The sequence below is a fragment of the Prionailurus viverrinus genome, chromosome E3, assembly GCF_022837055.1.
Source record: "Prionailurus viverrinus isolate Anna chromosome E3, UM_Priviv_1.0, whole genome shotgun sequence".
NCBI classification, from domain to species: Eukaryota; Metazoa; Chordata; class Mammalia; order Carnivora; family Felidae; genus Prionailurus; species Prionailurus viverrinus.
Genome location: NC_062576.1, coordinates 12,907,785 through 12,921,629, shown reverse-complemented (window position 1 = coordinate 12,921,629; position 13,845 = coordinate 12,907,785). Strand labels below are relative to the sequence as shown.

General features: G+C 48.3%; 1 long non-coding RNA gene across 1 annotated transcript in view; it reads left to right on the top strand.

Moving 5' to 3' along the window:
• The first annotated feature begins 558 nt into the window (after positions 1–558).
• Positions 559–13,845, top strand: part of LOC125154586 (uncharacterized) — a 152,791-nt gene continuing 139,504 nt past the window's right edge. The window contains exon 1 of the long non-coding RNA XR_007147844.1: positions 559–861. This is a non-coding gene — a long non-coding RNA (uncharacterized LOC125154586). The remainder of the gene's footprint in view (positions 862–13,845) is intronic.

The following is a 13,845-nucleotide window of genomic DNA, read 5'->3' as shown; positions in this document are numbered from 1 at the left end:
CTCCCTGGTCTCCTCCCTGCCCTCCTCCCACCCCTCCTCCCTGTCTTTCTCCCTCCCCTCCTCCCTGTTTTCCCTCCTCCTGCCCTTCTCCCTGCTCCCTCCCTCTCTTCTTCCCAACCCTCCTCCCTCCCCTCCAACATCCACCCTCATCCACCCTCTCCCTGTGTTCCCAGGCCTGTTAGGAGAAATCTGCTGAAGGTGGGGAAGCTTGGGCGATTTCGCTCGTGCTTGTCTCTGAAAGCGAAGAGACATTCTTTTGATTCTGTTTTCTCTCTCCTTTTAGAAAACACACAGCACCACGTAGCTGAAACAGGAGCCTTGTTTGATCTACTCCTTTATCTTTCTCTAGCTGGCTTTGGGCTGTCTTATTTGGGATCTCCACAAAGGGCAGGAGGAAAAGCTTCCAGAGGGGTGGGGGAGGGGGGCTGTGAAGTGCTCCTCCTTTACAAGGCAGAGCTGGGGCGAGTGGTTCTTGGCTCACCAGCTGTGTGGATGAGTGTGCTTAGCTGTTTTTGGCAGCTAGTTCCTGGTTTACTTGGCTTCAGCTGGATCTCTTGATTTCAGCTAAGAAGGGCTGTTATGTCCTCATTCTGCGGGGAAGGGGAGCATGCATATTAGCCTCAGAAATAGCATTTATTCAGCACCTAGTATGTGCTTAGCTCTGCACGAAGCAAGTCTTGGGGAGAGCTAGGTGTGCAGAAGTCTACAATCGTGAGCACCACAACCAGAAGAGTGGAGAGCTTTCAGCAGGTGGGACCCTTCCGGATCGCCAGAGGGTCCAGTCCACCCAACACTAGTTGAGCATCTGCGATGTGGCTCTAGCTCCCAAGGAGCTCCTGGTTGAGTGGGAGGGAGAGAGAGGTGAGTAAGAAATCACAATATAGCGGGACAAGTTGTGGGACAGAAGCACAGAGAAGTTTCTGTGGGAACGCAGAGAGGGGTAGGCTGGAGGAGGGAGAATTATAGGATATCAGGGCTGAGGAGAAGGGTGGTCTGTGCAGGGATGAGAGCCAAAGTATTTAACAACTTGGCCACTTGCTGGGCTCGTCATCCACCCTTCCTTTGCTGGCGGTGCGGGGTGGAAGGGTGGGAGGAGCAGGAGACGCCTGGGGGCTGGGACCTCTGGCTGCTTACCGCGTTGTTCCAACGCATTTCTGTATTTAACGACAGACTCTGTCCATCTTGGCCGAATGTCCGTCTGCTCTGAGATGAGAGAGATGGCCCCATGGGAAAGTGGTGATGGTTTGGGAAGACCAAACGGCTGGCTGAGCCTGGGGCCGTGGTAGGGGATGAGATCCCGGAAGGAAGAGGGACAGAGCACGAATAGCCTTTTGTGTTCACCTTTGGACCTTCACACAAAGCCAGTGGGAGCTGTTGAAAGATTTGGGATGGCCGTGGGAGGCACTGTGTTTTGGATGGATGGCCCTGCAGCTTGGGACAAAGTGGATTAGTGAGGCAGGAAAACCCATCTGGAAAGTTTTCCGGAAATCCTGGAAAGAAGGAAGAATCCAAAAGAAGGCCGTGCCCATGAGGAGGAGAGGGGCATGGGTTTAAGATACATTCCCGAGGCCAAGTCCTGGTGGGCTGGATGTGCAGGGGGAGGCCGAGGAGAGGGAGTGTTTGGGGGTGACTCCGGATTTTGGCACGGGTGAAAGGTGGCTCCAGGCGAGGGAATCCAAAGGAAGTGGCCGGAGGTGGGGGTGGGGGTGAGGTGGATAATGGACCCCTTGGAGAGGGAGAGGGTGAGGAGGGCTCTGTGGGTGAGCAGCCCAGACTCAGGTAGTCCCCACAGTGAAGATAGCATGGTGTCTATAGGGGATCCAGTTGAAGCCAGTGATGTAGGTGGAGGCAAGAAGGGCGGCGTAGGTTGGGTGTGTGGCTAGTTGCGTCCGTGTCTGGGAGCCCCCAGGAGGGATCGGCCTTCACGGCACCAAAGAGTGACAGATTAAAAGGATGTCAAGGCCGGACTAGTGTTAAAATATTCAGCTGGCAGTGGAGTGGGGGCTGGGCTGGAGGGAAGGAGAGGAAGGCCCAAGTGGGAGGCAAGTGGGAGGCCGAGGGATCTGGGGGTGGGGGGCACTTGGGGGTGCAGTGCGGGCGAGTCAGGGGTTGCTGAAAGGGGCAAAGGGGAGTGTAAGCCTGGCGCCCTCACTTCATTGCTTTTTTGCTGTCTTATCTTTGGGGTTTGTCCAATCTCTCATTTGACCCCAGAGTTCTGATGCTAAAATAAAATTGGAAAACCACCCCGCTAAGCAAAGAGGGCTGTGGGGTGCATGCGTGGAGACTACGTGGGCAAATGGTGTGGAAACTTCAGCAGCGTGGGTGGGGGCTGCGTTCTGTGGTGGAGAGGAGGTGAAATGCATTTTCTCCTTCAGACTTAAAAGCGTGCACTTTGGGGCGCCTGGGTGGCGCAGTCGGTTAAGCGTCCGACTTCAGCCAGGTCACGATCTCGCGGTCCGGGAGTTCGAGCCCCGCGTCGGGCTCTGGGCTGATGGCTCAGAGCCCGGAGCCTGTTTCCGATTCTGTGTCTCCCTCTCTCTCTGCCCCTCCCCCGTTCATGCTCTGTGTCTCTCTGTCCCAAAAATAAATAAACGTTAAAAAAAAAAAAATTAAAAAAAAAAAGCGTGCACTTTGGGCGTAAAGCTCCCAAGTCCAAAAGAGTAACAGGAGACTTGATTACCTCCTCTCGTTTTCTCATTCCACAAATATTTATTTTGTGCCTTATGTTATGCACTGTGTAGCATACAAAGGCCCAGCCCCTGTCTCTAAAGGACCTTATGGCTCGTAAATACAGGAACAGCTACAGCTCAAACGCTAGTTAAGTCCAGGGCGGTAAGCGCCGGTGGAGGTCCGTGCACCGCGGCCCAGGACAAAGAGGCGAGACGCGTCCCTTCAAAACCGTGCCCACCAGACAGTGGCTCCAATAAGGTACGCTGAAAGTTCCAGGAACAGAATTCCCTGTGAGGGCCTCATGGAGCAGGTGGACGCTACAGACTGAGTTTCCGGCCTATTAGAGAGGGAGAAAGAAAGGCTTGGAGGGAAAGGACTAGAGATGGGGGATTGCTGGCAGGTGTCACACGGGGTGGGGGTTCGGTAGGTTCCGTGTGAACTGGTAAGAACACAAGAGCCAAGAAAGTGAATGAGGTTAGTCCATCGACACAACATGGTGGGGTGGGTAGCGGACGGGATGGAGGGGCTGGAGACCAGGGGCTATACTGGAGAAATCACTTCACTGCCTTGGTTTCCCTGATCGTGACAAGGGAGTTTTGTTTGTTTGTTTTTCCCCCAAGCCCGCGGTAGAGGTAAGGAATTCTATCACAGCATTTCCCCCTCTGGGCCTGGACGCAGCCTCGTTTCTCCCCCGACCCCAGGCAGCCACCCCTTCTCAGATGGTGTATATGTGTGCGATGAAACCAATTTGTGAGCCCTGGGCTAGGTAATCCAAAAAAGCACTTTTCGTAAATGACATTTTAGGGCTCTATTTCATGAGCCCTGGGATGCCATTTCCCCCCCTTCTTTCTGTGGTTGGGGAGATGTCAAATATCCATCCAAGTTTTAAACGCAAGTGCCAGCACAGCACAGACCTAAAACTTTAGGAGCTTTTTGAGCCTTAGCGTCATGTTTTAAGAATTTACTATATCCACCTGCACAGAGAGAACCAATAAATAACTTTCTATTTATGAAATCTCTAGCAGCTTTCCCCCCTAGCTTTACGGAGATACAATTGACATATCACATTGTGTAAGTTTAAAGCATATAACGTGACGATAACTGAAGTATTGTGAAATAATTACCCCAGTGCGGTTGGTTAACACCCCCATCATCTCACGTACTTACCATTTCTCTTTTGTGTTGAGAACGTTTAAGATCTACTCTGTTAGCAACTTTCACTGTATAATACAGTATTGTTAACTAGAGGCATCATACTCTGCAGAATTTATCCATCCGTTAGCTGGGAATGTGTACCCTCTGACCAACATTGCCCCATTTCCCCTCTCCCCCCAACCCTTAGAAACTACCGTTCTACGAGTTTGGTTTTTTAAAAATGCCACATACAAGTGAGATCATAGATATCACATATTATTTTTCTTTCTCTGTCTAACTTCTTTCACTTAGCACGATGCCCTCGAAGTCCATCCATGTTATTGCAAATGGCAGCCTTCCTTTCTTTCTGACGCTGTCTGATATTCTAATATGTATCTTCTCTGCATAATATATGTATCTCACATCTTCTTTATCCATTCGTCCACAAATAGGCACTTAGATCGTGTCCATTTGTTTGTTATTGGGAATAATGGTGCAATGAGTTCTCTCTGAGATCCTAATTTCAATTCCTTTGGATAAATCTCTCGCGGGGAGTTGCTGTAATGTACGATTTCAGTTTTAATTTTTTGAGGAACTTGTATACTGTTTTCCACAGTGGCCGTAGCAATTTACATTCCCACCAATGGTGCACGGGTGGTTGTTTTTTTCTCCACAACCTTGTTATTGCTTATCTTCCTGATAAGAGCCATTCTGGCAGGTGTGAGGCGACATCGCATTGTGGTTTTGGTTTGCATTTCCCTGACAATTAGTGATATTGGGCATCTTTTTATGTACCTGGTGGCCATTTGTGTCTCTTCTTTGGAAAATGGTCCATCTAGTTTCTCTGCCCATTTTGGAATCACATTGTTTGGTTTTTGCTATTGAGTTGTCTGAGCTCCTTATATATTTTGGATATTAACCCTTTATCAGATATATGGTTTGCAAATATTTTCTCCCACTCAGTAGGTTGCATTTTCTTTTTTTCTTTTTTCTTTTTCAACGTTTATTTATTTTTGGGGCAGAGAGACACAGAGCATGAACGGGGGAGGGGCAGAGAGAGAGGGAGACACAGAATCGGAAACAGGCTCCGGGCTCTGAGCCGTTAGCACAGAGCCCGACGCGGGGCTCGAACTCGCGGACTGCGAGATCGTGACCTGGCTGAAGTCGGACGCTTAACCGACTGCGCCACCCAGGCGCCCCTGCATTTTCATTTTGTTGATTTGTTTTCTTTGCTGCACAGCAGCTTTTGAGTTCGATGTAGTCCCATTTATTTTTGCTTTTGTTACCTGTGTTTTTGGTGTCCCATCCAAAAAAATGTTGCCAAGACCAAAGGCAAGGACATTTCCTAACAGTTTCTTCTAGGAGCTTTAAGTCTTTAATTGATTTTGGGTTAATTTTTGTGAGGGGTTTAAGACAAGGGTGCAATTTCCTTCTCTTACACGTAATTATCCAGTTTACTCAGCACTGTTTATGAAGAGACTATCCTTTCCCCATTGAGTATTCTGGGCTCTCTTGCCAAATATTAGTTACTACATACGTAAGAATTTATTTCAGGCTTCTGATTGTGTTCCATTTGTCTGTGTGTCTGTGTATATGCCGATACTATACTGTTTTGATCACTATCACGTCGTGATACAGTTTAATATCTGCAAGTGTGCACCTCCAGCTTCACTCTTTCTCAGGATTGCTTTGGCTACTTGGGGTCTTTTATGGTTACATATGAATCTTAGGATTGTTTTTCTATTTCTGTAAAAAAACAAGCCATTGGAATCTTGATAGGGATTGCATTAAAACTACAGGTGGCTTTGGGTAGTATGGACATTTTAACAATATTAATTTTTCTGATCCACAGACACAGGATAGCTTACCATTTGTGTCTTCTTCAGTTTCTTTCATCTGTATTACAGTTTTCAGTGTCCAGCTATTTCGCCCCCTGGCTAACTGTATTCCTAACTATTTTGTTTTTGATGCTATTGTCAATGGGAGTGTTTTATTTCTTTTTCAGATATTTCATTGTTAGAAATATCTGAATATTTTCATAGAAATACACCTGATGGGGGCACCTGGGTGGCTCAGTGGGTTGAACAACCAACTTCGGCTCAGGTCGTGATCTCACGGTTTGTGAGTTCGAGCCCCGCGTCGGGCTCTGGGCCGACAGCTCAGAGCCTGGAGCCTGCTTCCGAGTCTGTGTCTCCCTCTCTCTCTGCCCCTCCCCCACTCGTGTTCTGTTTCTCTCTGTCTCAGAAATAAATAAACATTTAAAAAGTTGTTAAAAAAAAAAAAGAAATACACCTGATTTTGCGTGGTGATTTTGTATCCTATTACTTACCTGACCTTATTTATTAGTTCTAATAGTTTTTTAGTAGATGCTTTAGGATTCTGTATATATACGATCCTATCATCTGCTGTTAACTAACTTGGATTTAAATAACATTTAAAAAAAGACCAGGTTTTACTTCCTTTCCTATTTGGATGCCTTTTATTTCTTTTTCTTGCTTGATCGCTTGAGGCTAGGACTTCCAGTCTTATGTCGAATAGGAGTGGTGAGAGTAGGCACCATTATCTCATTCCTGATACCAGAAGAAAAGCTTTCAACCTTTCACCATTAAAACTATATGCAGTCAATGCAGATGAATGTCCTTTATTCTGAGACTTTGTTCTTTCTTAAGTTTTTTAAATGTTTATTTTGAGAGAGAGAGAGAGAGAGAGACAACGAGTGCACGTGTGCATATGCAAGCGAGTGAGGAGCAGAGAGAGAGAGAGAGAGAGAGAGAGAGAGAGAATCCCAAGTAGGCTCCATGCTGTCAGCACAGAGCTGGCCACAGGGCTCGAAATCACAAACCGTGAGATCATGACCTGAGCTGACACCAAGAGTTGGACGCTTAACCGACTGATCCCCCCAGGCACTCCTGAGACTTTGCCCTTTCTAAATTTGGGGGATTTAAATATTATTTTGTGAACTGGCACTAGCATATTTGTTATCGTTGTCCTTGCTTTGGCAAAGGAAAAAGCTGGTGGTTCTATTTTAGCACCCCAAATCATTTTATTTATTTTTAAAAACATTTTATTTATTTATTTATTTATTTATTTATTTATTTATTTATTTATTTTAATTTTTTTTTTAACATTTATTCATTATTGAGAGACAGAGAGAAATACAGTATGGGCAGGGGAGAAGCAGAGAGAGGGGGAGACACAGAATCTGAAGCAGTCTCCAGGCTCTGAGCTGTCAGCACAGAGCCCGACGCAGGGCTCGCAATCCCAAACTGCGACATCATGACCCAAAGTCGGACGCCTAACCAACTGAGCCACCCAGGTGCCCCGCAAAATCTTTTTAGAAAAGAGTTTCGGGGCATAAGATCTAAGTTCAGGGGAGCCACAATTCAAGCTCTAGGTATTTAGTGAAAATATCAGTAGCTGAGACTTAAGGCCCAGGGACACTCTTGAAGCTGTCCCTCTTTTCTTCCTTCCGTCCATTCTAGACCCTCTTACTCTTCCCTAGACCAACTGCTCTGGATCCCTCTGCTCCGTCTGGCCCTTTTGGCTGATGTGACTTTAGGACCACCTGCTTGGGTCTTGATTCTGCTGTCATCCCCTTGCGCTGACCTTCAGAGCGCCTTTATTTCATGTGCTGTTTCGCAGTACTCGCTCCCAGCTTCGTCCCAGGCCCTAGAACCCAGCTCAGACCCGTGGCCAGACGCCTCACGTAGAGCCTTGGAAGTCGGCCTGAATGTGTATTTCCTGATCTGATGGTTTTATATTGTTATTGAGTGAATTTCCTTCCGGTTAACATTTTGGATACTGGGCACTGCCACGAACACTGAGGACTATGTCGGTCTTGGATGATACTGTGCAAAATGTGTTCCTGAAGGGTCTAAAGAAAGGGCAGGCTGTCCTCATGGGACATTCATTTACAAATGTAAACACGATGTGGACACTCGTGTGTATGCTGAGCTGAGGGGGGAGCTATAATCATGTTCCCACCTTGCTGTTACTCGTTGTGAGTTTTCAGTTAAGTCGCTACTAATGGATGCCTTGTTTTATGGATGAATAAAGTGGAATTTGGGCTGGAGTCTGTCCCCGAGGCTCTTTCTATGTCTGCAGTCCTCTGACAACATGCTTGGTTTTGAGGTCTCCTGTCATTTCTGAGAACTATATTTGGAGGTGACACCACATAGGACAGAATTACCAGCAGATGGGGCCTAATTGATTAACCTCCAGCTTGGATGAGAGTGACAGAGTCTGAGACGAGGAGAAGCTGGCTGTGGCACTCAAGGCCTTTGGTTTCTTTTCTCCCCCTGCCCCCATTCCTCCCCACTGCCCCACGACTCCTTCTTCAGTGGGTGCTAAATTTCAAACTGCATTGTTCTTGCATTTCATACGTATTGGTTTGTTCTCTTTAAGTAGGGATTGCTCTGGTGGAGGGCTGGGGCTGGATCTTTTCAAGTGGTGTCCTGGTAAAATGTTTCATAAATGGCTCTTCGGAAAAGAAAAAGCCCTGGTTTGTAGCGTTTACAGATTTCCGAGGTGTAAAAAGCCTCCCACAATGGCCAATTTCAAGCTACCAACGGGATGTCACTGAAGCTGGAAAGAGATGTGCAGTTGGCTCTGCAGAGCCAGCATGAGTGGGGATAAGCCGGCTTCAGCAACCCCCCGGGCTCTGAGAACAGACAGCACGGTGCTGGGTTCACACAGTAGGTTTTCAGGAACTGCCTGTTCGACAGTACCTCTACTGTGAGGATGAGCAGGAAAAAAGGGGCCAGAGACAAGCTGCTGCTTAGACCCACCTCTTGGGGCATTTGTTGCTGGCACGCTTGAAAAGAGACCCTTCCCTAGATGACCTTCCATCTTCCACCTGTGGCCAGGGGGGGTCTTTCGCAAATACATTTGGGATCCTGTCACCTTTACAAATCGTCAACGGCTCCCCATCGCCTACAAGGCGGATTCTAAATGCTTTTGCGTGGCATGCAAAGCCCTCCAGGGTCTGATGCCCGCCTGCCTTATCAGTCTCTTCTCCAGCATTCCTTGGCCTGATCTCTACGTCCCACCCGCTCTGTACTTCCAAACCTCTCAAAAGATCATGGTCTTCAGCCTCCTGACCTCACTGTGTCCTGCGGCCTTTGCCCCACTTGCGTTTCTTCCACCCACGGACTGGAGAATTCTGACTCACTCCCGACACCGTGCGTTGCTTCCTTTATGGAGCCAGCTCTCATCCTACCTGGACAGTCAGACTCTCCCTAAAGTGCTCCTTGCAATCCTGAGATAGCTCTAGCGGAGCCTCGGTCACTCTGCATAATATCGACACACAAACGGTCATCAGTTGTGAGCTCTTTGAAGGCGAAGAGCGTTTCTTCATTTGTCTTATCCCTCGCATCCAGGGCTATGCCGGCACACGGTAGGCACGCGGCAGCTGTGCATTAAATGAGTAGCCAGAGAGACAAGAGATTGGCCCTTGTCTCTCCTCACTCTCCCTGTCTCTGAGTCAACTGCAGAATTAGGGCGTGGAGGCACTTTCAACTCTTCCCTGCCCACCTGGCTTAAACCAATACTAAAAAGTTTTATTTGGTTGACTGTTGTCTTTCCAGGCAGATGAAAAGTGGCAATTCAGACCCTCTCTTTCTTATCAACCCCTGCATGTGTCAGAGCATTTGAATATGGCGTGCGTGGGAGCTCCGGCTCTCTGGTGACTTCTCTCGATTTAATTAGTCTGACCTTCTGCGATAATCCCCCTTGGATGTCCCCGGCTGCACCCCCCGCCCCCCTCCACTTCTGTATCATATTCAGGCTTCTGCCTTCATCAGCAAAAGACCAACTGCTCAGCTCCGCCTGTAGCATAATTCACAGCTTGGCTCTCAAAAATGAACTTTTACTCCAGTGGAGCTGCTCTTAGCATTAAAATTGGCCTGAGAGCGCTAGGCAAGTTTATCTTGGAGCCAGCATGGGGTCCATTCCTCCAAGTCAAATATTTCTCTTTAAAACTAGAATGAGCTGTAGTGTGGCACTACCAATGGCTTCCTGAAATATTGGTATATCTTTAAACATTAACATTTAGTTACAGTGCTGAAGGCTTTCTGGAGGGTTTTTAAGTCTCTCCCTGCTCCTCCTCTGAATAACCAGGGCTTTCATGCACACTTTCCTTTCCTTTCAGAGCATGCAATCTCTCTGTTCAGGAGGGGAAATGCATTGCAATAGCTCGATGCTGGGTTAATAAAACAGCCATTTACTTTCGGTCCATCCTCATAGGATTTTCCAAATGAGGTGGAGAGGCCACTTCAGAACGATCCGGAAAGTCAAAGTGGTGCCCCTGGAGCTTCTGGTCTTCAAGATGCTACGAAAACTCTAGGGGATTTGACGTTCTCCTTCAAACCCCTGGCCCAGGCTTTATTGTTATTATTTTATCCATATCCTATTTTTCTTAGTATTTTGGAATAAAAACATGGCAGCCTATGAAGCAATGACGTCTTTCTCAGCAGTGTAAGATGGAAGGGGGATAATTGGTAACAAGGGTCTATTGAATGCTAACTGAGGTGTACCCTGGGCCAGGGATTGTTCCATCTGCTGGAGAGACAGAGATGAGGCAAGGCCACTGCCAACGAGAAACCCACAGTGGAGGCGGGAGACACACCAATTGGGAAGTACAATCGAGGCACACTAACAGGGTATGTGGAACTCGGAGCAGGGGAAAGATAGTTCATTGACGAGAACTGGAGACGTTGTCATGGAGTTTCTAGAGCTGATGCAGACTGGAAAGAGCGCTCAGGGCAATGCCATGGCGCGTCGGGGAGCGGGCGTGAATCTGGGGTGGCTTGTGCGTGGGGAACACAGGAGTGGGGCGTTGGGTGACGAGGCTGAAGGGTCTTTGGGACCACGCTGTAAGAGGGTTTTCAGGAAAACCAGGAGACTGGATCTATCCTGTTGGCACTGCAGCTATGGGAGGATTTGAAACAGAGTAAGGGCATAGTCCGATTTGAATTTGTAGAAGACAAAGGACAGTGGTATGGCAGAGAGACGTGGTGGAGGCCAGTTAAGGACACTGTGATGACACATTCAGAAAAGAAATGACGAGGGTGTCAGGGAAGTCAATGGCAGCAGAGAGGGATGGGAGGGAGTTGTCTGCAGCTGCCGATTAAAACCATCATGCGGGGGCCCAGAAGGTGACATTGGTGACAGCAGCCATCAAACACCATGGCAGCTGAGGAACGTCTGAGTCATCAGGAAGGGGTGTGAGAAGCTTGGTATCACAGCGATTCGCCGAGGGTTGGTGGGAGGAGGTGTTTCAGGGTCAAAGGCCCGCTGAGATCGTGTGGCAGGACGTTCACTACTCCTTGAACGTGCTCATCCACAGATTTCCCAGCTCCATTGCTGGTAGCTGGGGTCACGTGACTAGCTCTGGCCAATGGCCTACAAGCGGAAGTTAGGTGAGGGCATGGGACTGGCTCTGGCCAATGACCTATAAGAAGAAGGTAGGTGGGACCATGTGAGTAGCTCTGGCCAATGACCTGTAAGTGGAGGTTAGGTGGGGCCATGTGGCTGGCTCTGGCCAATGACTTGTAAGCGGAAGTTATCCATGATGCTTCTAGGTTGAGGCGATTAAGATCGGGCTCTTCCCTTGCTGCAGTATCTTGGAGGCCATGTCTTTGAGATGTAGCTATGAGAGGCAACTCCCCTGCATCACCACTGGAAAGTTAAAGTACTCTGGGGAGATTGCCAGATCCACGGTGAAATCCGCATGAATAAGAAATGAATTTTTATTGCTAAGCCCCAGAGATTTTAGGGCTCTTTGTTACCATAGCATACCCTGTCCTATCCTGACAGGGATGAAGCCAGGATCTATGGCTGCAGGTTGTTTTAGCTCCTTTACCACAAGCATCAGAAGGGTGTTTGGAAGGAACCCCATGGCAGGGGCACACTTATCTGCCTCAGAACGCTTTGGCTCCCCTTGGCTAGAGAATATGACAGTTTCCTCAAGCAGGCAGCCCCTTGGGAGGAAAAAGAATGATTACGTGGTGAAATGCCAGAGTCCTTCACGAGGGCAGAGAGATTGACAGTGATTCTTAGCACTCCTGGAGTATGTGTCATCCTGAGAAAGCCTAAATGTATTACAAGCCTCCAGGGGCAGGAAGAAAGCTTCTCCGGTCATCAATAGTCTATGCCTCTTGTCAAGCCTGAGGCAGAGAAAGGAGCCCCGGTGGGAAGGGGTATTTGCGATCAAGTGCTGGAGGTGGAATTGCTAAGGAATCTGGGGAGGTTGGGTCTGGAAGAAAGAGGACTTGGTGGGGGTTCCATGATTGGGTCTTTAACAATTCAAGGGCTGTTATGTGAGAGAGAGCACATTTATTTCTGCGGGCCCTGCAGGGCAGAGCTAGACCAACGGAGGGCCCTTACCTGGAGACAGATTCCAGCTCAATAGAAGGAGAAGCATGCGACAGACAGAGCCCATGGAAAATGGATCGTTAGGGCTGCCTCCGTGGGTGGTGAGTTCCCCAGAGTTGGAAGTGCTTCATCATAGGCTGGAAAGCCGCTGGGGAGAAGTTGCCATGATAAGGGGAGAGGTGAGGAATCCGGGCTAGGGTTTAAATACCTGTCGGACTTCCCTTCTGCCCCCCAAGGCTGTGTGATCCGGGGCAAGTCAAATGCCCTGTCTGAACTGGTTGTTTTAATTGTGAATAATTATAGGTCCTGCCCCTTATGGGCTATAAGAAGATATAGGATGTGAAATGTATTACACGCTGGTTTTGAGAAACGTGCTAACATTATCATCAAGTACCACCCTAAAAGGACCTCGCATTCGTTGGGCATTTATTCTGTGCTCGGTACCATGCTGTGTGCATCGGCCCATTTGGCACTGGTAGGAGCCATTTGAGACAGATGCTATTATTGTCCCCATTTTGCACATGTGGAAACAGAGGCTTGGAGTGACGTGCCCAAGGTCACACAGCCAGAATGTGGCCAACCTGGGATTCTAATCGAGGTATGTCGGGCTCTAGAGTCTAAACTCTCACTTATTAAGCTTGTTAGAGCTCTTCAAGATCAACACAGAAGATGCATGTGTGGCTACCCTGAATACTGTAAAGGACTAAAATTTAAAAAGGCTCATCATTGCGTGGACAGCCCACCTCGATGAAATTAATTTTTCTTCTAATACCTTCTTTTTTTTTTTTTTTAATTTTTTTTTTCAACGTTTATTTATTTTTGGGACAGAGAGAGACAGAGCATGAACGGGGGAGGGGCAGAGAGAGAGGGAGACACAGAATCGGAAACAGGCTCCGGGCTCTGAGCCATCAGCCCAGAGCCCGACGCGGGGCTCGAACTCCCGGACCGCGAGATCGTGACCTGGCTGAAGTCGGACGCTTAACCGACTGCGCCACCCAGGCGCCCCAATTTTTCTTCTAATACCTTCTATTAGCGAGTGCAGGCTATTCCATCATGTATGGCTGATATTTTACAATTGATATGTTCCGGTTATCTACTGCGACATAATAAACTATCGCAAAATGTAGGGACTTAACATGACAACAATTACTTTATTAGTATTTCTTGTGCTCCTGGAGGTTAGCTGGGCTCAGGTAGGGATTCGTGCTCAGGGTCTGTCATGAGTTTGCGGTCGGATGATGGCTGGGGCTGGAGTTATCGCAAAGGCTTCCTCGCTGCGTGTCCATGTGAGTGGTTGTTGCTGTTGGCTGGGGGCACCCACACGTGGCTCTCCGCGTGGCCTGGGCTTCCCCACGGGATGGTGGCTCAGTTTCAAGAGCAAACATCCCAATAGAGCCAGGTGTTTTATTGACCTAGCCTTGGAAGCCGCCAAGCATCGCTTCCTCTGTAGTCGCGGATGCTCCCAGATTCAGGAGGAGGGACCACAGACCCCCCCCCCCCCCAGTAGGAGTGCCAAGAAGTACATGTGCGATGGGTATCATTATTATGGAGATTTTGAGAAAATATAATCTACCACTGGCTGATAGGATGCATTAATTCAAGGCATCTTCTTGGGCGAGTAGTAAATAAAGAGCTAGGAAAGAAAGGGCTGAGACTTTCTACACCATT